A 24,765-nucleotide genomic window follows, 5' to 3' on the forward strand; every position below is an offset into this window, starting at 1 on the left:
GCCACTATTTTTTAAAACCAATTTCCTGGTGACAGGAAAAGCTTAAGGCAGTTAATAAATGTAGCTTTTGGGATAATCTATTGCGTCGCTGTTGTGCTACACGTCTTGAATCTTTTAAAAGGCAGTCCTTTTCACAAGACCCCTAGAGATCAGGCAAACCTCTTGTTGGAGGTGAGAGACTTTTACACTCCAGGAATCTGTACTGAACGCAGATGGTGGCTAATGTTTGTTCAGTAACCAAGCAAATTTCCTTCGAAAGTAGCTTTGGATTTTCCTCACAATAGAAAATTGATTTTTTTGTATATTTTACTGCAATAATCACACATTCACTCAGCATGTTGAGAAAGCGGAAAGATTGGATTTGTGGGGAGGGTCGAGGTTTGTTTTTGTTTTTACTGAAAATTACTGTTATCAAACAAATATATGCTTAAAACATAATAAGAAATAAGAAATAATACTTTATCAAATAGAGATACTGGATAAAACATCCATCAAATTTGTTGAAGAAATAAATTAAAAAATAAAGGAAATCCTTGGTGATTTGGACATGGTTTTTCAAATGATTTTTCAAATTCCAAAACGTTAATTTTGAACAGAGTACACATTTAGAATTACATTCACATTGTAATTTCGAATCACTGAGCTACAGTTCATGTGGTTTTGCTGTTTGCTAAAATTTTGAGCAATTGACACCAGCCATTTCATTTTTGTCCGTATGTTTCACACTCTCATGCTCTGCACAGTATTCTTCCCAAAAGAAAGCACTGTACATACCAATGTTGTTAATTAAGATTTGTTAATTAAGATCTTTCATAAACATCACAAAGATCAATAATGTGAAAGATAAAAGACATTTCAGTATCTTCTGATCCCTCGTGAAGAAACCTTAATGTTTCATCAGATGCTTTTCTCTGTTGCAAACATACTTTAAACTTTTATCTGCTCATTTCATTTTTTGTACAGTCCATTTTGAGGGATTTCATTTCTGAGGGGTGTACAGAAACAGATATGTATATTGTTTTGAACCTTGTCCAAAGTAATCTTACTCTACTCATGAATAGTATAGTCTGTGCAAATGTGGTGGAATATTCTGTTCCAATGAAAGTAGATTTTCTCCAGTATTAGGATCTGTGTATTTATTTACTTCAAGTCACTACATTTTGGCTTGGAGCTGCTGTGAACCTTTTGTTGTTTTTGATAATTTCCACAAATCATGTAATCATTGATGCTTTTTTGTTCCAGGGGCAACTCAGCTTCTGTGGAATTGCTGTGTGCTGGAAAATATCCATTACAATGCAAGCACAGATTTGAATAAATAAGAAATATGTTTACATTAACTGGTTGTTCACAGAAAGCCATAAGGTGCACCCTGTTGCCATACTGTTCTGAGAGGACATCACATACAAGGCTCAGGGGGTGTTGAGATAGGAGAAAATCAATTTGGCAGGGTCTGCCATCAGTCAAATTTAATATTTGTGAGTAACTACTGTTCTGGAAATTAAGAAAAAACAGTTAAAAGTCCACCGGTGGCTAATTATGCAGCTACAGCATTATTGCTTTATGAATTTACAGTTAAATTTAATTTTAGCTTTGCATATCAGTGGTAGCTTGTGTACTGAATATGGGAGGCAGAGAAAATACCTTTATTTGTAATTGTCCTGATATTTGTGCAGGGTTAATATACATGCCAGGTCCCTACCATTTTGCAATTCACATGAAATCATCCTTTATGCCAAAAAAGAAAGGTTCTAAGACAAAAATGAATGGCCAGTCTCTTTTGCCAGATTTGCCATAATTAAAATGATCTAATATCACATGCACAAGGGCAGTGATACTACATTACTAGACATTATTAGACAATTAAGAAGAAAAGGAATCATCTGCTGATGTGTCATCCATACTGAAATTTTCCAACATTTTAATTGCAGAAATAGTTATCAATTTTAAGTCTGTTTGTAGTTCAGCTACCAACACATATTGTATTTGGCACTCCATACAAGGTATAACCATTTTTGAGCAATATGCAATACTTGCAATATGCACAATGCAAAAGATCTATCTTATTACACAATATCCAGACCTTATCTAATTTGTCTCTTACACACTATCCTATCTAACATTTTCATTTAGGGTTACCTTTTGCTAGCACAAAGTAATAAAAAGAACAAAAATAATCATGGCAACAACAACAGATTTATGATATTAATATACTCCAAATCCCTTGTTACTCCAAATCCCTGGGCTACACAGTCAAATCCATCAGAGCTGCTGAATACATGTGAATTTTGTGGTCCCTTCACTGATTACTAGGGCCTCAAAATCAAGGGTCCATTTCTGTCTGCAAACATGTCACCTTTGAACTATTATGACTCAAGCCTACCTATAGATTCATACATCTTGACCATTTTTGAAAAAGATGTTCCATAGGTCTTTTCCCTTTCAATCTACTACCCAGTAGCCATCAGAATTCAGCATAATACAGTGTCTTCCTGCAGTGTCATTGATACTTTTTATCAACACTGTAACATCTACAGCTCAGTAGAAGTGATCATGCTGGGCTACCATTGTATTCAGAGAGCGTACCAATGTACTTGGTACCTTGCCAAATATTTCCACAAGCAGGACTGTAGTATGTAACAAGAACAAATGAGGATAATATGACAACAACTGCATTTTACAAGTAGACCATCAGACTGCAACATTCTTAGGAAACCCTTATTTCGTTCATCATTTGTTCTGTACAGTGTGGTGAAATTAATATCCTGTCAGTGCCACTTAATGTCAGTGATTCATTGACCCTTCAGGGCAAATCTCATTCCTAGGCATCCCCAGGTAAAGTCGGGTTGATATCAATGCAATTTTACCACTGTAATTCCAAAGGGGTTAATCAGGTTGCAGCTCAAATCTCCTTACTGAGACGTACAGGCAGAATGAGGCCACTGCATGGATGCAGCTCTACCCATAGATGTTACACAGCACCATATTGCCAAAAGGCACCTTTAAAGCCAATCATTATACAATAAAAGTGATCAGTTCTTGCTGCACGGTTCAAAAAGCTATCTGATTTGTGTAGCTGCCCATCGATATTGACTGTGCCATAGTTAACACTAATTACACCTGTGGTGTTTTCTCTGATAAGGGATCAAGTGGCAGCCTCTGTGTTGGAAACACTGGCCCGTGGCTGGGTGAGTGGACACATTCGGAGAGAGCCGCTCGATTTCAGGGGGGTAAATTACAAAGTGAGCGCGATCCGGCAGAGTTCACTGGAAGTAATGGAGCAGAGTGACTGAGAGGCAGTAAAGAGATCCCCCCTGCCTAACTCACAGGGGCCTGCATACTGGAACAGTACACTTCAAGGATAGCACATGGGTGATAACAAGAGGCAAAAATCTTCCTGTAATTACAGGGTTATAAGATAAGCCATTTATTTTAAAACCAGGATTTGCTGCCCACTATGAATGAACAGCGGCTGTATTTCATTTGTGTTTCATCTTGCTGCCTGGAAAAAATATATGCATATATAAAAATACACATATACGTACATATATACATACATACAAATATATAATGTATATATTCCTCTTTATTTCTTCATAAAAAGTATGTATTATAAAAATGTCCAATGCATCATGTATTCTGTGTTTTTATCCATTTTGCTCAGTGGATGTACAAGGAAATTGTTTAGTCAGAGTTTTTTTGTTTGTTTAAAAATTTTCAGAGATTCCCTTTTAGAGTGGGCAGGGTAAAATGCTTTCAACTTTTGTAATCATCTCTTTTTTGCTATGTGAGTGCATGGTTATGAATCTCCTTCAGGCTTGCACTTGGGAAATGTGATCTTATTTTGGTTCTATTTGGCTAGAGCCGATGTGCTGTAATCAGTTGCTTTTCATGGTCTTAGTTGCAACAGCTGTGACAGACTCTATAGCTCTCAGGAGCCTCTTTAGAATGTGTCTAGGCTCAGAGTCTGTTATCTTTGATTATATGAGACTAAAGATTAGCCAAGAAGTTACTGGTTGCATAATTAATCTTTTTTGTATAAAGAGCTCAATGCACACACTCAAAGGACCACTCCAAGACTCATTTTTTTTTAATATAGCCACACACCATCTCAGTCCTCAGAACTGAACTAGTCAAATATTAATTTGAAAACAAGCCACAAATGAAACACCTATGGCTCTGTGAATTTTAAGAGGTAAGAACAATGAACGCTATGGATGAAAACAATTTAAAACAAGAAAGGCTCATATTCTCTTTGTTCCTAGAAATGTATTTATCTATACAAAGACATTTTGATCCATTTGGGATATTTGTCAGGTGATCATTTAATCTGATAAAAAACAATGAAACGTCCTTGTACATTTTTTTTCCCCAGACCAGTTTATGACAGGAAAACACTGAAAATGCTTCCAGAGTTGATATGGTATTCCTTTCTCCCCAAGTGCATCAAAGTTAGGCATCTTAACTTAAAAACCTATAAATTCCTTCTTCCTAATGGCCTGTCATTTATGAACAAGAAAAATAAGGGTACTGTCATAGCACAGCACTTGAATGGGCTTAAAGGAGAAAGATAATAAAACACAACATGTCAGTTATCACTTAAAATAATTAATGTCACAAACATCATCTACTGCATATCGAAAGGAAGATAAAAAAATAAAGAAATGAACACTGGTTTTGAAATAAATTTGTACTGGGCACAATGCCATTCCTTGTCCGGAATTTCAGATGGATTTTGTCTGGGCCATAATGACACTGAGATGCATGGTCAGGCCTAAACAAATGGAGTGTAATTAACATAAAGACAGAGGCTATGTCCTGCTGGAACCCTAATGATGCTGATGACAGCATACAGATGACTGACCCCCTTCCATTTGGGATGGCACGTCTGAATAGTCTGCACAGTATCCTCAGTAATGTGTACTGGCCTCAGCATTCAGGGCCTTGACATACCTCCTAAGATGAGTACAGCTTCTCCTATTGCTCCATTGTTGACATTCCACTGTTAAGTCAGTAAGCTCCGCTGCATTGTTCCTGGGAGCAGACATTCCCTCCAGCCCCTCTACATCCATACACCACTCGTCCCTCATGTTGTGCCTGTTGACCCCTGTAACCCTCCCAGTGCTCCAATTCCCAGAGTCCTCAGCTTGTTTGGTCTGGACTCCATTCTCAGTCTGACAGGAAGGGCTGATATTTCAACTCCTGACCTCCTGAAGCCAAAGGCCAACACACCAGCTCACCCGGCCAGGGTGAAAATCAGATCAAAAATGTCAGGAAAGCTTTAAACACCCACTCTTAACCCACTCACTGTGTTAAAATTGATAAATACTCTCAAAGGCACCTTTATCTTGCCAAAACATCCCAAGAAGCCAGTGAGTTGTTCCAGAATAGAGCTAGTTTGGATGCATTTCTTCTGCTCTAAAAGGTGCCTCCACTGGGATGCTTTGCTTTGATTGAGTTCATGGTAAGAGGCCAACCTATTCGAGAATGTAGAAACCAAAGTAACAGGTGACACATGATTCCTTGCACTACTCTTTCAGCTTATTGCACTAATGTTGGCAGAACACGATTTCAGATCCTCACAGGTTATTTTAAACACACATGTGTGTACTATATGCATCCTGTCCTGTGAGTAATTTTGTTCTGAATTTGCTTTTGTAATATTTTTTGTTTTGTGAAACTTAAATTAAAAATCATCATGTTGATCCCATATTGGGAACTTGAAGAATGTAGAACAAAATGCATTTTTGGGTCACATAACATGAAGAGAGAGACACAGAAACACAGAACATAATAACAGAAAAAAACTAAGAAAAACCTAAAAGAACAAACCCTTAAGTGCGGTAGCCACTGCTCATTCTTCCCCTTTTCTTTCTCATAAGAATAGATGACTTTTCCCGTTTTTAAAAAAATTCCCTTATTTTTTAGACAGTGTTGGATTGACAGTGTTGTTCAGATTCTAGCACTGGGCATATGGTTGTAAAGTTGCCAATTACACAGACTGTTACCTGAAGTATCAAATTTACCCCCACAAGGAATCAATACCATAACTGAGCACCTCAAAATACAATAATTACTTTCTTACTATCATTTATTGACTTAGTCAATGCTGTTATCCAGGGGAACTTTGATGCTTACAAATTCATGTTACACTTTTTCAGTCTTTTCAGCAGAGCTACAATTCTTATTGGAACGGCTGCAATAAAGTTTCTTCCTCACTAAAACCTACATCCATGATACCAAACTCTTATGATATAACCCCTCACCAGATTACATACTGGTTTTCCTTCCAAATCCTTAGCCCAAAGGCTGACACCTACAGTTATATTACACGTTGTACCCCACACAGTTTTAGTGGTGACCTGTTCTCCTTTCTGCAAGTTGGTAAAGCTGGTTGCGCTCTATGCCAAAACTGCTAAACAAAACTTCAGATTAACAAGAGGTTGCTTAAAGATTGGAACTGTATGCATTTTAGCAAAGGGAAGGCAACATATTGTTATATGGTGCCAAGGTTTTTTTATATTGTAAAATTATACAAAGGTTATACGAAAGTGTTTGGTCGGTCCACTTCTCTAAATATGCATGGTAAAGATTTTGCGTTTTCTTGGTAAACCCAACTAAAAATTTCTATAGGGATTCATTTTCAATTTTTTCATTTTTAGTGAAAAATAACCAGTTCCTGGTGAGGTTTCACTTATGTCTCCTTTTCCTGGTGTTGTTTTGCTCATGTCTGCTATTTCTGGTTCTGTTTCCGTTACATCCTCTGTTCCTGGCTCTGATGCCTTTTGCCCCTCTGCCTAGTCCAGCATGGATCTCTATGATCAGGGAAGCTGAGAAGCGCTGGCTTGCTGTAATCTTAAGAGCATCAGTGAAGGCCGCTGTGTCTTTCGTCTTCTGTAAGCATTTTTCCCAGAGGCAGCCAGCGAAGAGTAAAACTCAGAAAGTAGCAGCCTAACAGATGAAAAACATCTCTAGAGCACTGTTTGTGCAAAAGCATGAGTCCCAGTAAAATACACATAGAGCAAAGGATGGGACTTGCTCAAATCAGTTATAGATGAACAGCCCTATCAGTTTCACCCTGTGACATCATCATCACTGCCACACCCTACACACACATTCCACAGACACATTCCTGACCCCAGACAAGAAGCTCTTCATAGTGGTGTAACGCATGAATAACATGAATTCACTTGTACTTCATAGCTGGTGGCCAATATATTCAGACACCGTAGTTATGTTATTATGTCATTAAAGTAACAGTCTCAACAGTTTCATTGATGGGTGGATAAGATTTACAGGGTGTTTCTGGTAGGCGTGAGGGGGGACTGAGATGGTAGGAGCAGGAGTGTGGAGTGATGGTACAGGCAAGAGAATATCTGCATACGAGTGGGGTCCACCACTGTGATGGTGATGTTTCTCTGATGGAAATATTGTTGTTACAGCTTTCCAATGGTTATTGCAACCCAGATGTGGCACAGCAGGTTGTTCAGTTGTTTATGGATTACAGTGTGTGTAGTTCTCTATTCACAATCTCCCCACTGTTTTTTTTTCTGGAGATAAGACATCACACAAAACAGGCTATTCCTTAATAGGTCTGATGGACTCTTCAGCAAATGCATTTATTTCAAATAGATAACATTTTTTATCTATTTGATTTGTAATTGTAATATTTAATTTAAACAACCATTGATCACAAATACTGGACAGGTATACACATGGATGCTGTCTCGTTGAATGGGGTCTTGTGTGCCATTATGACCGCAGGAGCATGTAGTAATGTTTCTGGTGAATCTTATTGCAATTTACGTGCTTTCATTTGAGAAACAAATTTAAACAAGCGTTACTACTTACTGCTGTAACTGATGTTTTAACACACTACCCTAGCATGTGAAAGGACCATTAAAAATTGTACATTATCTACCTCCATCAATCAAACAAGATTAAAAACACTGATGTTTGAGTCTCATGGCAAGTGCTGAGAGTAAAACAAAACATGCGCATACAATCTGCTTTTCACTATTTACACTTTTAATAGTGTAAAGAGTGTCCCATGCAGGCCCTTGCAGCTGCATCTAATGCCTTTGTGCAGACTGAGACTACACATGAGGAAGTGTCAACTGGGTGCAAAAACCTGTAGTCAACACTTCCTGTCTGTATAGTGTGGAAATGTCTCTCACCCAATTATTGTCTCAACTGTAACATGCAATTAATAACTTATGAAGCTGACAAGTCAGTACCGTGCACATAAAAGAGTGAACACCAGAAAAGATAACATGATTTCTATCAGTTTATTGCATGTTTATTTAATTCCCTTACACATCAAAGCACATGCAGTGGCTCACAATCTAATTGTGCACAAGACTGAGAAATGACAAGTTTTCTAAGGGATGTTCTCGCCACTATAAAGTCCAGCATTGTGCAGATATGCTTTCCTCTGGCTGTTTCCAGTTCTCATAATCCTATTTTGCGTTTCCTTTTGTATGTGTCAATGCTGTTTCATCTTTATAACAGTCGTCAGGAGGAGAGCCTGTACATGTGGCATGTAGAATGCAATCACACAGCATGTGCAAATTCTGAAAAGTATGGCGAAATTGCCTCAGACACTGCAGATCAAATGCCATATTTTACTGCATCATATCATATTCATATTTTCAGCATAGAATTTGCTTTCAGCATACATTCCACCTACAGTATGTCTTGACCCAAAACACAAGCACAAAAAATGATCTTCCAGACTGAGTAAAAAGACGAATATGGTTTGCATGGTATGTACCCTTCAATGTTAAATAGTGTTAAATAAGGGCAAATACACCTTGAGCGGACAGCATTCAGAATTGAACACATGCTTGTACAGGGAAAATAACATTCACAACATGGTTATTCTTTTTCACTGAAGTGGCAGAGTGACCAGAAAGATGGAATACAGAAGCTGTGCCCTTGAGAAATCCAGCTGTATAAATGTGAGGAGTGTAAGCAATATGGTCCCATTTGTCAAGGGATATCTACTAACAAATATGAACATAAAAAGCATTTCGTTTATGGCTTCTAGAATAGATGACCTGGGATTTTAATTCATGTGTTCATAAAAAACCAAAGTGAACCTTAGATTATACACTGAGTATGGTGGGTGAAATGGTGGGCAGGAGTAGTTTGAAGTGGAAAATAATTACAAACCAACAGGCAATAAACTTCTCTTGTTCAGGACAAAGCGGCAACAGCGCTTAGTACAACTGCTCCCCTGGTGCATATGCAGGTCGATATAGACAGTGTAATTACACCTCACGTTGTGTCTAAGCGATCATGAGGAGCAACACATTTTCCTTTCGGCTTCAGGGGAAAACTCATGGTACTCATTCAAGGCAAACCCAGAGTTTTTATTTAGTGTATTTAACTTACTAACATCCTTTGTGCCAAAAAAAATCTTTTCCTTTTTAACGTAAAAGTCTGAATCTTGTCATGACTTATTTGGTTTGTGTTTTGTTCATGTTAATGTCTTCTCTTCCTGGATCTCTGGTTGATTCCATTGATAAATACAAGACAGATACTGGAGACGAATAAATGGATACAGACTGGTTAAATGGATACTCACTGATACATGTAAAGATGAACATTTAGCCACGTAGCTCATGTGATCACTGCTAAATGTCATTTCTTAGGCAACCAAGCCCGCTCAAGTCACTGACTGTCCCTCTCTTCACCGCCAGGTCTCTCTGCAGCGTACAGCAATGATAATCAAGTTCTTTCAGCTGATGCTCCTCTTCATTTATCATTTGACTCAATCTGCTCATTACACAAGTCACATTACACATCTTTTATGTCTCTATGTGCTGTTTTAAACACTCCCCAGGGTGTCTTATTCAAGAGGCCCTGTCCTCCCAGTCCTACTGATGGCACATGATATGTAACAATACACATACTGTATGAGAGGAACTATAGACATGTAAGGGTATAAATTAAACTGCACGATAAAGTACATGGTTATTGCTAACAAAGCAAAGTAAGTGGAAACATAGATGTATGTGTTCCAGTGTCTGTCTGAGATGGACTTTCAGTATAAGAGAAGCAGGGGTGTCAAATCCAACAAATTCAGTCTGCACCTCTTTACCTTTGAGTTCAAACATGTGTTTTTAGGCTTGACTGCAGTCAGAATATACATAACAATATCCAATAAATTCTACCACAGCATTATTATCCTAATTTAAATGTGAAATGCTGCAGGGGCAGCAGAAAGGTAATCATTGCCAAAGCATAACTTGCTTATACACTACCAATCTGATACACTACCAATCGATCGATTTATTATAATATTTAGCCTTTGTTATGATTCAATAGAATGACCTTGCAATCTTTTCTTGTCGGACTTGGCATTATGTTTAAGTACTGATCCTGAACTACTGTTCCTGTATATGAGAATGCTGCCCCTACACTTCATTAACAACAAATCTGTGATCCACAGCACCAACAAAAAATATCTATGATTTAATACCAGAAAGCATACAAATTCAAACGTACCATAACATTCTCTCCTAGGAAACACTATCACTACTGCTTTGGTTTTAATTGACATGATATACCTAAGATCTATTTATGGGTATCCACATCTCGATTGCTACAATATTGTGTTTGAGTTTTCAGAGTACTGTGGCAGATAAAAAGAAATCATTGATACATGCCAATTCTTTGATGTAATTTCCACTTTGACAGTCATGACGAGCCCTTCTCATAGGCTGCTGTGCAATAACACAGGAGCTCAGCCTCTTCCGAGAATCCCCTTCCCTAGAGAAGAAATTTTGTTTCACATCAAAGGAAAGCAAATATCCACATGATAAAACTGATTGGTTTCTGATTCCTAAAAGCAGGAGAGCTCTTCTCCACCTCTGCACTTCTTTTCACAAAAATAAGGGTTTGATCCACGCTTATAGTTTGTAAACTAAAATTATACCAAAATGTAATAGTTTCATTTTTTGTGAAAAAAAAAAAACATCTGTATTTGGATCTTTCAAATCAAAATCATCATGTTGACATACTGACATCTCTGGACTGCCATCACAGCTCTGACAAGAGGGTGTGCTAAAATGTATGAATACAGTATTCCAGTTTCCAGTTCCCCCCCAGACGCCCGTTACTCTCCCCTGCCGTAATCACTTAATGCATTCATATTGTCCGGGAAAAGCCCAAATCTCTGAATTCGGTCGAAAGTGCTTTTCCCCCCAGACCACGCCTGAGTATCTTCTCATGGGCGCTGACGGGTCTGCAGCCAGGGGAGGGATTAGCGGCGCTCAGGCGGCTTCGTACAGCGAGCCTGGGCCCGTCTCATCAGAGCGGAGTGCCGCTATCTCCGGCTCGCTCTCAAGCCACTGATTTCACGGAGATTAACACACAAAGTCCCCTAATCTCCCTCTGCAGTGATATTATCGATAGCCCGTCCGCTCCTTCACGGCCGCTTGCGTGTTGCTTGAGAGGTTACGGAATCCTTGTACTCGCACACAGACACTGAAACCGGTAATTGTTAGCATTCGTAATGCTTAAAAAAATAAATGATGTTTACGGTGTTTTCATTACTTCTTGTGAAGCACAATAGTCTTAGGGATATTGGGATTTAATTAGCAATTAAGTGTCTGAGAGACAGTCAATGGAGAATCCTAATTAGTTCATTTATGAGCAGTCATAGTCACTGCCTTTTAAATTTTAACCATCAAAAAAAAAAATCTTTCCCTCCATTCAGTATTAGGAATTCTGTGCCATGGCAATAACAGACCATCACTGGCAAATTCAATAACGGGGCCTGAGGCAGCCACAGTAGGCTGACTACATCATTGTTAAGGGTCTTGATTTTTTCAAAATTATAGAAAATGACAAGTGAACTTGACATGAACCGGGGCGTCAGGAAGGGATTCCAGTATTGGCATTTCCTAATCTAAGTGAGCTGGTGCCAAAAAAATCAATACATTTCAGCCACGCTTGTCCTCCGCTATTTTCTTCCTCCGTTTCTCATTCTTGAAATAAAACAGATAATTCAAAATATGCTGTGTGCAGTCAAGTCTAGAAGAAGAGGAGAGCTAAATGCATAAAAGAGAGAGCCAAAATAGGAGAGGAAAATGGGGGGGAGGAGAAGAGAGATTCAGCTGCGTTATAAAGTAATGACATCTACAATGCCATGCACGTAAACTGAAAATGAACTAAAGAGAAAAAACCAAAGAAAGGATTTACAAAAAAAAAAAAACTCCAGGGGTTCTTTTCACAGTAAACTTACTTTTCACCAGTGCTATTACAAGCTCCATTCACATTATTGGATTCAGCCCATGCCGCATAACCAAGGTGCTGACAGAGGCTGATTACCCAATAACTCCTGCACTCCTCAGAACAGGGGTCACCCAGAGGACAGGAATGCAGGGCCTTCCTGTGGGCTAGTGGCCCTCCCCGACACCCAGACATGGGGACGGGTTACCCTCCCTCTCTCCCCTCTTCTCTCCATCACCATCTCACCTCTTCCTTTCCCTCCCCTATCCGAAAGCTCAGATATGGACTCTATCTGTCTCTCTCTCTCTCTCCCTCTCTCTCCCCCATACACTGCACTCTTTTATGCTTGCCTTTCCTCCACCACATCACTACCTCTCTGCATCTTCCCTCTTCCCTCGCTGCCTCTCCCCCCCCCCCCCCCCCCCCCCCCCCCAGCCCTCTCCTCTCTTGTCCCACTCCCTCTGGTTTCCCTGCTTTTCCTCAGCATTTCCTGAAATAGAATTATGCCCTTTTCCTCTGCACTGTTCCAGAAAAAAAAAAACCATTCACTTTATATCAGAGAACCCAGCCCATATATTTGAAGCAAAATTTCTTTTTTTTTTCTTTTTCATATAAAATTTCATTTTGCTTAAAATTACATATACATACATATATGGATTTTGAAATCTATAAGTAACATATAGATATATGAGCATTTAAATGTGTGTATGTGAATTTGTGTATTTATATGTGTGTTTTGTGTATGTAATGTTTGTTTGCATGTCTTTGTATGTGAATATGCACACCAGTAGGTTCTATTACATTGGTTAATTATTTATTGTTTAAACTCCTCAGTCTAATAAAAAATGCATATCACACACCCACATGCACATGCACTATCACACAAATGTATTATCCTATTAGCTATGCACTAATCAATAATAATAATCATCAACATGTCATCATGCGGAGACAGGAAAAACAGACTAGCGTGGCATTTTGAAGGGGGGGACAGAAACATTGTTCACAGGGGCGATGTGCCTGGAACACAGTGCTAATTGATTCTCTTGTCCCCTGGCAGACTCTTGTCTCTGGCAGTGTGATGACACTGACATGGGGTAGAATCTCTTTACATCTGCTGTGTCAGTGCCACTATGAAGGATTCCGTCCCTGCATCTGTGCAAATAAACACCCCTGTCTCCTCATGAGAGAAAACCCCACAAAGCATAAGCATCTTTTGTTCACCCCTCTCGACAATATGGCTCAACAGCCCACTGGCTTTCCCCCAAGGCAAACACCCTCAATTAGAGAGGGCTGTTTCTTGTGGCTGCGTACTGTTGAAAAACATTTGGGCCTTTCCCTACAGAATGGGTTCTAGCCATTCCTCATCCTCACTCAAAACAAGCTGGACTGGACCAAGGCTGCAGGTCCAATGATAGCACCCAACATGACATGGGCCTGTCTCCACTCAGGCTTTTGTCTCTAACACCAGCATTCACATGTGTAGGTGAAACACAAGACTGGGGAAATAGACAAAAAAGAGCAAAGGGTAAAACAGTGCTGTAGTGTACAGAAAGCAAGTAATGTAGAGTTTGGCAGAAATCAATTGTCAGCTCTGTACTGCTGTGCTTCTCTTGGATAGTCTTGGTCTTTACAGCTGACTAAGTATGGTATACAGTCTCTCTCTCTCTCTTTCTCTCTCTCTCTCTCTCTCTCTCTCTCTCTCTCTCACACACACACACACACACGCACACAGAAATAATTCTGAAACCTAAAGCCTGTATGGTTGATTTGGAAAAAAAAGATGAAATGTATCCCTACAGATTGCATCAGCCATACAATTTCATAACTGTTCTCCACTTGTCATGTCAATATTAACTATTCATCTGTGTGTTCTCAAATGCTTAATATTGGTACTAAATAGCAGGGATTTGCTTAGAAAATTTATATGTTGTGGTGTTCAATGAATTAAGACAACATACCCCTATTGACAAAAAACTTGTTTCAGCTTTTTATTGTTTTGCTCTTGCTAGATATTTTCAAAGCATTGAAAATATATTTTATTATAATTATGTAGTAAATTATATTTTTAAATGATTATGGCTGAAATGGTTTCAATTATTCATTGATCTGCTTTAATTTCTCAGTATTGCGATTTTTTTTTTTACTGTGAATGAACTTTCAGTATTAATTAAGAGATAAACATTTTTTCTTGAACAATCATGAGTAACACGAGCAACCTATTCAAGAACCTGAATGCCAACAACAGTTAAATATAAAGATGTGTTTATGATGAGATCTTATCTGCGCTCATTGTGACTGAGCGACCAGAGAAAACAGACCCCTTGCTGTCTTCAGCACTGTGACCAATCAGTACAGCAGCAATGCAGAGCAATGCACAGTCCGTAGATAAGGGCGATTTTCACACTTTTTAAAAAATGATCATGAGTGAGTGCTCACACTGGAATATGACAAGGATGTTAAAGTGCACAGATGAAAAACAAACCGAGTCTTTCCCTGAGTGTTAGGGCCACACAGGCCTCGGGGTGTGTGTTTGAGTGTGTTACGGAGTCAGACCGTCACGCTGGTTTTCGAGAGAATTAACGTCCCCCCTGTAAGAGAGAGAACATCTTCCTTGCTTATCTCAGAGTGCAGCCGTAGCACAGAGCTCAGAGACCCACAGATTAGATTTCGATACACTGAAAAGTGCTTTGGAGAGGCCTTTTGTCAAAAGCTTAGAAAGTAAGCATTTTTTCCCCCGTTTTCTTTTACTTCAGGTCTGAGATCAAATGTAGCAAATCAGACTCTGAAACCCTTCTTTAAATAAACGCCTTCCTTTAGTCTGAGAAGGTGACCGAGGTCGATTTGGATAGCTGCAGGGTTAATTCTGGATGAATCGGGTCATGAACGGAGTCATGAGGAAAATCAGAGATGATATAGGGGGCAAAAGAAATCAGATTTCTCACTGCTGTTGGATTCATTCCTGTCTGTTGTTTTTTTCATTTTATTTTGCCATTACTGAATGTGTGCTGTAGTATCTCTAAAATGTCAATACAAATTTATATTTTTACCCTATAACCTAGGGCAAGACAACTTTTACATTGTTAAAAAACAACATAAATCAGCAGCAAAATTACATTAGCAATTTGCTAATCTAGTAGACCATTATTCAGTTTAAACTGCCAAGTAATTGCTGTCCTGTGTTTGACTTTTCATTAGCTCCACCCTTCCCCCTTTCACAGTGAACCCGCAGCAGGGAGATCCTCAGCATTTAGTTTCATGCAGAGGTGATGCAAGCACCTCCCATCCAGCAAAAAAGAATCAGGGGTGGAAAAAAGCAGGACCCTTTAGGTGAAATGTATTTTCTGCTCAGGGAAACAAAGAGAGATGGTCCTTTGCTGCTTTGTACTGTGTGCCTTTCAATGTAAACACTGTCCTGAGAACTGCTTTTTCATTGTCTGAGCTTTAAGGAGGTAATAAATTAGAGGCAGGACAGCCACACAAGCTGCTACAGGATGAGAATGAGAATGTGGCTGTAGAAAAAGCCTGGCTTTCCATCAAAGTCCATTCAAAGAATAGTTGGGTTTTTCTAAAGAAGCATGTCATGCCTATTAACTAACTCACAAAAGGGACCATTTTCTTGATTTATATATGGTTGCCATGGAGACATTACTGAGAGGCAGCCCAGCTTCAGCCACCCCAGCTTTGCAAGGCCTACAGATACTTTTACTTTCTTCTTTTTTTTTGGGAGGGGGGGGGGGGGTTGAGTGGGGGGGACAAAGTTTGTGACACTGATTTCTGTAGCTACAGTAAAATATCAAAATTTATCTCATGAATATTAGTATTAATTTTAAAGAACGACAGTCATCTTCCTAAAATATATATTTATCACAAGTATTTATTCCTGTGCATTTATGAAGATGAAGCAACTTAGCAAGTTAGCAACTGCTAATGGAGGAGAAACAGACCCATGGCTTTACACAAGAGGTTCCATTATGAGATTTACACAAGAGGTTTTGGAGCAGTACTGCAAATGGGCACTCTTCCTTGTGTAACGGAGCGCCTGTACCTTTAAGCAGAAGCAACAGCGGCAGTGCGGCGTCGCATCAACTGACGTCACGGTATGCGACACTTGTCATGCTAATTGTTTGCCGTGGGATCCCTTTAAAAGCCCGGCACTGCTGCAGCCAGGTAGGCGATTTGAATTCTGTTCGATTTGGCATTTTGCGTCTTATGCTCCAGTCGTTATCGTTGTTGAGCAGTAGTTGAGTGCCCACGTCTCAACCGTGAAGGTATGTTGGTCAACACTTGCTTGACGCTGTGATTTTATGCATGCCAGATTCGGGTTGCTAACTTCTGCCTTTGTTTTAGGGCCAAACACTTGAAATATTGCCCTTATCGTGCGTCGCAGTGTGCCGTATTTGGGGTACCACTCAATCGGTGGGTGCGCGTCCTTGTTTAAGTTACCGGTACGTAGCCATTCAGTGTTTTAGAATTATCGTCAGCGATTCTTAACCTGCTTGTCTAAACTACTGCTATCTGCTTTACTTAGGCTGCTTTGCTGTGTTGCGGTGTCAGCACTTAGCAACGGGAGTTCACCTCTCTTCGTCTTCGGCCGTGGTGGGTCGCTTACCGGAAGTACACAAGATCAAGGCTGCATTTTGGTCACCGGCTGCTGTTTTGTCATCAATAACCCTTTTAGTTTTATGACTCTTATTTAGCGAATGCTCTATCGCGGCGGCACCGTACGAGGGTGGCCGGAGCATCTGAGTGGTAACGTGTGATCGTGTGTGTTGGTGCGTGTGTGCGTGCAGGTGATTGTGTGAGTTAGCGTTGAGGGCGCTGGGTGTGTGTAGACGTGCTCCGTGTTGGCGTGGGGTGCATGCTCGTGCGTGTGTGTGTGCGTATGGATATCGGGTATGGGGTTTCCTGGTGGGTAGCATGAGGAATGATCTACTGTGATATTGTATTGTAAACATAACCTTCTTTGTTAGCTGTCGTGGTTGTTGTTGTTGTTGTCTATTTTCGGTTTGGGTGTCTTGCGTCTGATGCTAGGCCCCACCTGTGACTAGTCTGCCCTCCTGGGCCCGTGTGTTTCACCTTGACTTTTCACACATTCCAGGATTGGTTAAGGCACCTTGTTGTGCCCGTTGGGGAAGTGTTGTGTTGTGATTTGTACTGGTGTTATTACCTGTGGCCATAACTGCTATTTGGTTAGCCCTGTGGGCTCAGACCTAACTGGTGGGGCCCTTTTCTGATGTTGTCTTATTATTGTCTTTCTTTTCTTTCCTGGCAGGACTGGGGACATCCAGTAGGGAGGCTTGACACCTGGTGGTGGGTATTTGTGTCTTTGCTCCACTATCATTTGCAGTGTAGTGTCACCGGGGTGTGCAGTGCAGTGTGTGTGTGTGTGTGTAGCCACGTGTGGTCCTTCTGACCCTCCTTCCAGACAAGGTCTCCCTCTGGTAAGCTCCGCTCCTGTTGATTCTAGTTTATTTTGTGTCTTCGGTATCCGCTATCGGTACGATATTCCTCTGTGTCTAACTGGGTGTTTAGCCCCACTAATGAAAGTGTAACCATCAGACCAATCAAAATAAAGCGTGTATACAATTTTAATAGAACCCCGTCTCTGCTTCATCCTTGCACGAACCTGTGTGCCTTGGTGTGGATTATACAGGAAGCTGGTTGTATTTGGTAACCGGTGGTTAGTTCCCACCAGGCTTATTTCCTACATAGAGATCAGACCTCCAGTAGGTGGCGTAGTCGACACAAAGCTCTAATCATTGCCCCGGCGCCTCTACATTTTGGCGCAGTCGGCAGGATTCGCATAAAAGAACAGAGACGGGTGTTCTATTTTGTGAATTTGTGTATTCCATCCCACCGCTGTAATTCTTCTGTATGGTTGTTGTATGTGTGTATGGGCGTCTGAGAACGACTGAGTAGGTGGTGTGATTCTTGTTTTCCTTTGTAGAGACAAAACAGCAGCCCGTGGTCGGAACGGATTTAGGAAACTACAGTCCTTTTTGGAGTTGCTTCTCAGTCATCTCCTGTGAGTTGGGGTAACTATAAATTTTGGCACAGTGTGTCTTGGTGTGAAATGGCGGAGGAAATGCAAGAGCTTAGGGACCTAGTGGCCCAATTAAGAGCGGAGAATGAGCGTCTTAAAAATGCTGATCTAGGGGATGCCTCTGGCGCGGCCTCTGCTGACCCTAGTGTACCAGTCATATCGACTACTGAACGGTTGGTTTTTATCCCAAGGGAGAAGAAGTGCCCAATTTTTAGGGGTAGCATAGGTATAGGTATAGAGGAGTGGAGGGAGGAAGCAGCCGCCTGTATGCGGGCCCGGCATCTGTCTACCATTGACAAGGCATATTTTCTCTTTGACCACCTGGAGGGCGAAGCCCGGGAAGAGATTCGTTATAGGTCGAGGGAGGAAAGGGAGAGCCCAGAGAAAATTTTTGAGATATTACAGGAGTTATATGGTTGCCCACAATCGTACGTAGCCCTGCAAGAGGCCTTTTTTTCTAGAAAGCAGCAAGAGGGGGAGTCGTTGCTCGAGTTTTCTATTGCTTTAATGACCTTAATGGATAAGGTTAAGGGATGTGCACCCCAAGGCATTATTAATGCGGACGTCCTGCTTCGAGACCAGTTCACGGAACATGTTAGCGAGGGCGCCCTACGTCGTGAACTGAAACGATTTATTCGCAACAAGCCGTTGGCCACTCTGATAGAGGTTCGCAAAGAGGCCATTCGCTGGGAACGCGAGGGCTCTGCTGAACCACCGCGGCCACGTAGTTTCTCCCTCCCGTCTGGTGGTGATAGAGTATTTGGGGTCTCTGGTACCTCCTGTTCTGCGACTAGTGGCCCTTTTGGCAGGCCTGAGCCAAAGTCTGACATGGAGGAATTAAAAGAAATGTTGAAACAACAGCAGATTCAGATAAATAATCTTACTCGTAGTATGGCCGCACTGCAGGAGCCCCCCAGGCGTGGTAGGTTCCCCCGGGGTGGACCCCTTATTTGCAGACGCTGCCAGCAGCCAGGTCACTATGCGAGGGAGTGTGATGGAGAGAGAATGGTGGGGCCACCACCCGCCCCTTCCAATAACGACCCAGGGCCCTGTGAGAGCAGGCCCTCTCGCTCGTCCTGGCCCTCGGAAAACTAATACCCGCCGGATTGAAGAGCCACAGTCCGGGTGGGGTTTTCCTAGGCTCAGGTACCGCTTTTGGTTCTCCCAGCGCCGCAAGGGGCTTACTGTCTAGTTGCCCCCATTTGCTTGTTTTGATGGGTGGGATCCGGGTCCCCTGCCTTATTGACACGGGGTCCATGGTGTCTACCATGACGGAAAGCTTCTTCTGTGAACATTTTGAACCTTTGGGCCAGGAGCGCTTACAATCTTGCCATTGGCTGCAACTTCGTGCTGCTAACGGCCTAGCGATTCCATACTTAGGCTATTTGGAACTGGATGTAGAACTTTGTGGTAAGGTTATGCACAACTGTGGCGTTCTGGTCGTTCGGGATCCACCAGGTGACATGTCGCCCCAGGTTCCTGGGGTACTCGGTATGAACGTGATAAGTAAATGCTACCAGGAATTGTTCGGGCAACATGGTCCCACATTGTTTGATCTGCCTTCTGTGTCTGCAGCACCCTATCCGGTGGTAAAAGCCCTGCAACACTGCCATCAGGCTGTGATTCAGCCCCCGCCCAAGGCTGGTGGTCCAGTAAATGTTAGTGGTCGAAGGCCATGGCGAGTACCTGGGGGGACTATAAAGATGGTTGCAGCCACCTGCTCAGAACAGTTTTCAGGACCCGGCACTTTGTTTGAGCCAACCGACTCAGGATTACCTGGGGGATTGTTGGTTTCACCGGCTCTCGTACAAGTGACCCAAGGCTTGGTGCATATTCCAGTGGTCAACGTGGGTTCCACAGATATCATGCTCTATCCCCGTACTAGGTTGGGACAAATGAGCACCGTTTCTATTGTCAGTTTGCCTCGGGGCATTGTAGAGGTTCGTTCTATTACTGCCACCTCTGGCGGCCAATTGCCCACACCAGTAACGATTGAGGAGCAAATTAGGGCTATCGACCTGTCACCGCTGTCTGACTCTGAGCAGTTACAGGTCCGGGCACTGTTATTGAAATATTCTTCGGTCTTCTCTGCACACGAAGGGGATTTGGGTTGTACGACCCTGATTTCTCATGACATCCCATTGTTGGATCAAGTCCCGGTTAAACAGCGCTATAGGCGCATTGCACCCTCTGATTATGAGGCAGTTAAATCACACATAAACCAGCTTCTCCAGACCAATGTCATTAGAGAGAGCTGCAGCCCTTTTGCCTCACCCTTGGTTCTGGTTAAGAAAAAGGATGGGAGTTTAAGGCTCTGCGTGGATTATCGGCTGTTGAATGCTAAGACCCGGAAGGATGCCTTTCCCCTTCCTCGGATTGAGGAGACTTTAGATATGTTGGCAGGTGCCCGCTGGTTTTCCACCATGGATTTGGCCAGCGGGTACAATCAAGTCCCTGTCTCTGAGGGTGATCGGGCCAAAACGGCATTCTGTACACCGTTCGGCTTGTTCGAGTGGAACAGGATGCCTTTTGGCCTTTGCAATGCGCCAAGCACCTTCCAGAGACTCATGCAACGCATGTTTGGCGACCAGCAATGTCATTCCGTTTTGCTTTACCTTGACGATATTGTCATCTTTTCGTCCACTGTAGCGCAACATCTTCAGCGGCTGGAGATGGTCCTGACACGCCTGCAGACAGAGGGCCTTAAGGCTAAGTTGAGCAAGTGTGCGTTTTTTCAATCAGAGGTGCGCTATCTGGGCCATATTATTTCTCAGCACGGGGTTGCCACAGACCCTGGTAAAGTGGAAGCCGTCTCCAATTGGCGCCGGCCCACTAACGTGTCCGAGCTCCGCTCGTTCCTTGGCTTTGCCAGCTATTATCGGCGCTTTGTGGAAGGCTTTGCAAAAACAGCAGCTCCTCTTCATCGGCTGGTGGCTGAGTTGAGCAGAAGCAGGTCCAGACGGGCGTCAGAGCAGAATACACAGGAGGCTTGGACTGAGGAGTGTGAGGTGAGTTTTGCGGACCTTAAGCGTAAGCTGGTCTCGGCACCGGTACTTGCTTATGCCGATTTTAGCCGGCCGTTCATCCTGGAAGTAGATGCGAGCCATAGTGGTCTTGGGGCAGTGCTTTCACAGGAGGAGAACGGGAGGGTACGGCCTATAGCATATGCCAGTAGGGCTCTTAGACCAACGGAACGAAATATGAGCAACTACAGCTCTATGAAATTGGAATTTCTGGCACTTAAATGGGCCATCACGGAGAAATTCAGGGAGTATTTGCTGGGACAGAAGTGTGTGGTGTACACTGACAACAACCCTTTGAGCCACCTCTCATCTGCAAAGCTAGGGGCCGTAGAGCACCGATGGGCAGCCCAGTTGGCGTCTTTTGACTTTGAATTACAGTATCGATCAGGGAAGTCAAACCTCAATGCTGATGCCCTGTCGCGGCAGTATCAACCCGACACAGAGGGGGTGCAGGACCTGGCTCCAGGGACGGCAGTCCCTGGACTGCTGCAGCAGGTCACAGCCCCCGGGGACGGCATTAGGGCGACTCAACTGGTAGTCTCGGTGTTGCCGGCTCATGCCCCCCCTGACTTGCGCGCCTTACAAGAAAACGATCCCGTGATTCGGGCAGCTCTGGTCTTTTGGAAGGACCAGAGGCGACCAACTCGCGAGGAAAGGGAAAAACTTCCGTCCCTGGTGCTCGTTTTGTTGCGTCAGTGGGACCGGTTAATTGAGAGTGAGGGAGTGCTTTACCGACGCGTTCTTCACCCCAACGGGAGTGAAGAATGTCGTCAGATGATTTTGCCAGCCTCTTTACGGTCAGAAGTCTTGCAACAACTCCATCAGCAGCATGGTCACCAAGGGGTTAATCGAACCCTCGAATTGGTGCGGCAACGATGCTACTGGCCACGAATGTTTTCTGAGGTGCGCAAATGGTGTGAGGAATGCCCTAGGTGTCAGGTGGCTAAGGAAATTGGGCCCCCTGCCTCCACGTTCATGGGTCACCTGGTGGCATCGCGACCCAATGAAATGGTGGCAGTGGATTTTACTACTCTGGAGCCAACTACGAGGGGGTTAGAAAATGTACTGGTAATTACCGATGTTTTTAGTAAGTACTCCATTGCAGTCCCCACACGTGACCAGCGGGCCCCAACTGTGGCCCACGTCCTAATAACGGAATGGTTTTACCGCTTCGGGATCCCTAGCCGGCTTCATTCCGACCAGGGGCGCTGCTTTGAGAGTGTCCTGATCCAACAGCTTTGTGTTATGTACGGTGTCCAGAAATCTCGAACAACACCGTACCATCCGGCGGGGAATGGCCAGTGCGAGCGGTTTAACCGCACGCTGCACAATTTACTGCGCACCTTGCCTGCCTCCCGTAAGAGGGACTGGGCAACTTGTTTGCCGCATGTGGTTTTCTGTTATAACACCACCCCTCACCAGTCCACAGGAGAATCTCCTCATCTCCTGATGTTTGGGCAGGAGCCCCAGCTGCCAGTGGACTTCCTCCTTGGGCGAGTCCGTGAGCCGGTTGGGGGCCGGGTGTGCGATTGGGTCCAGGAGCACCAGACCCGGCTCCAGGTAGCCTTTGATGGGGCCAGGGAGCGTCTTGCAGCTGCAGCAGAATATCGCAAAGACAAACATGACTCACGGGTGCGGGGTTCGGCCTTAAAAGTAGGGCAGTTGGTGTATGTGCGTGACCTCGGGGTGCGGGGTCGTAATAAAATTCAGGACCAGTGGAATCCGGTGGTGCACACAGTTCTGCGGGCCCCGTTGGAAGGTGGGGCCGTGTACACGATTGTCCCTACTAATGATGCGAGTAGGCCGAAACATGTGCATCGTAGCATGTTGAAAAGGGTGTTGGGGCCGCAGGCCTATAACAAGTCCCCGGGGCTAACTCCACTGGAGGAACCGCCCCCGGGCGATCCAGGGGAGTTGTCTAGCGAGGAAGATGTTCTCCTTGGGGAGCAAGTATTTAGTACTGATCATCCTACTCCAGCCATGGCTGAAACATCCCAAGATGAACCGCTGCGGGGCTCTGCGGGCCCGGATATGAGTAACCGGGATCCTCCCCCCAGCGAATTGGCTGTCGAATCCATAGGCGTTCAGCCAGTAGCGCTCTGCTCTGGCGATAGGGAGCACCCTCAGCGCCGCACCACCCGGGTCACAGCAGGTCAGCATTCCAACCCCCATCGCTTACCATGCGGAGTGCGGACCAGTGACCTCTGACGAATCCATGTTCGGTGGGTCCACACTTTGTTCAACTTTGGGAAGCGTGAGCTGTATCGTCGGGCCGACGATAAAAGAAGCGGGGGGTAGATTGTAACGGAGCGCCTGTACCTTTAAGCAGAAGCAACAGCGGCAGTGCGGCGTCGCATCAACTGACGTCACGGTATGCGACACTTGTCATGCTAATTGTTTGCCGTGGGATCCCTTTAAAAGCCCGGCACTGCTGCAGCCAGGTAGGCGATTTGAATTCTGTTCGATTTGGCATTTTGCGTCTTATGCTCCAGTCGTTATCGTTGTTGAGCAGTAGTTGAGTGCCCACGTCTCAACCGTGAAGGTATGTTGGTCAACACTTGCTTGACGCTGTGATTTTATGCATGCCAGATTCGGGTTGCTAACTTCTGCCTTTGTTTTAGGGCCAAACACTTGAAATATTGCCCTTATCGTGCGTCGCAGTGTGCCGTATTTGGGGTACCACTCAATCGGTGGGTGCGCGTCCTTGTTTAAGTTACCGGTACGTAGCCATTCAGTGTTTTAGAATTATCGTCAGCGATTCTTAACCTGCTTGTCTAAACTACTGCTATCTGCTTTACTTAGGCTGCTTTGCTGTGTTGCGGTGTCAGCACTTAGCAACGGGAGTTCACCTCTCTTCGTCTTCGGCCGTGGTGGGTCGCTTACCGGAAGTACACAAGATCAAGGCTGCATTTTGGTCACCGGCTGCTGTTTTGTCATCAATAACCCTTTTAGTTTTATGACTCTTATTTAGCGAATGCTCTATCGCGGCGGCACCGTACGAGGGTGGCCGGAGCATCTGAGTGGTAACGTGTGATCGTGTGTGTTGGTGCGTGTGTGCGTGCAGGTGATTGTGTGAGTTAGCGTTGAGGGCGCTGGGTGTGTGTAGACGTGCTCCGTGTTGGCGTGGGGTGCATGCTCGTGCGTGTGTGTGTGCGTATGGATATCGGGTATGGGGTTTCCTGGTGGGTAGCATGAGGAATGATCTACTGTGATATTGTATTGTAAACATAACCTTCTTTGTTAGCTGTCGTGGTTGTTGTTGTTGTTGTCTATTTTCGGTTTGGGTGTCTTGCGTCTGATGCTAGGCCCCACCTGTGACTAGTCTGCCCTCCTGGGCCCGTGTGTTTCACCTTGACTTTTCACACATTCCAGGATTGGTTAAGGCACCTTGTTGTGCCCGTTGGGGAAGTGTTGTGTTGTGATTTGTACTGGTGTTATTACCTGTGGCCATAACTGCTA

The 24,765-nt window shown here is 43.5% G+C and overlaps 1 protein-coding gene and 2 long non-coding RNA genes across 4 annotated transcripts in view; 2 read left to right on the top strand and 1 right to left on the bottom strand.

Annotated features, from left to right (window-relative positions):
• The window catches only part of LOC118784535 (retinoic acid receptor beta-like), a 79,552-nt gene that overhangs the window by 48,285 nt on the left and 6,502 nt on the right, over positions 1-24,765 (bottom strand). The window lies entirely within an intron of this gene.
• On the top strand, positions 16,331-17,185 carry LOC118784537. The gene is made up of 3 exons (XR_005005250.1): positions 16,331-16,407; positions 16,588-16,685; positions 16,769-17,185. It is a non-coding gene; the product is annotated as an uncharacterized LOC118784537 (long non-coding RNA).
• LOC118784536 lies at positions 23,648-24,525 on the top strand. The gene is made up of 3 exons (XR_005005249.1): positions 23,648-23,747; positions 23,928-24,025; positions 24,109-24,525. It is a non-coding gene; the product is annotated as an uncharacterized LOC118784536 (long non-coding RNA).

This window comes from Megalops cyprinoides, chromosome 10 (genome assembly GCF_013368585.1).
Source record: "Megalops cyprinoides isolate fMegCyp1 chromosome 10, fMegCyp1.pri, whole genome shotgun sequence".
Classification (NCBI taxonomy): Eukaryota; Metazoa; Chordata; class Actinopteri; order Elopiformes; family Megalopidae; genus Megalops; species Megalops cyprinoides.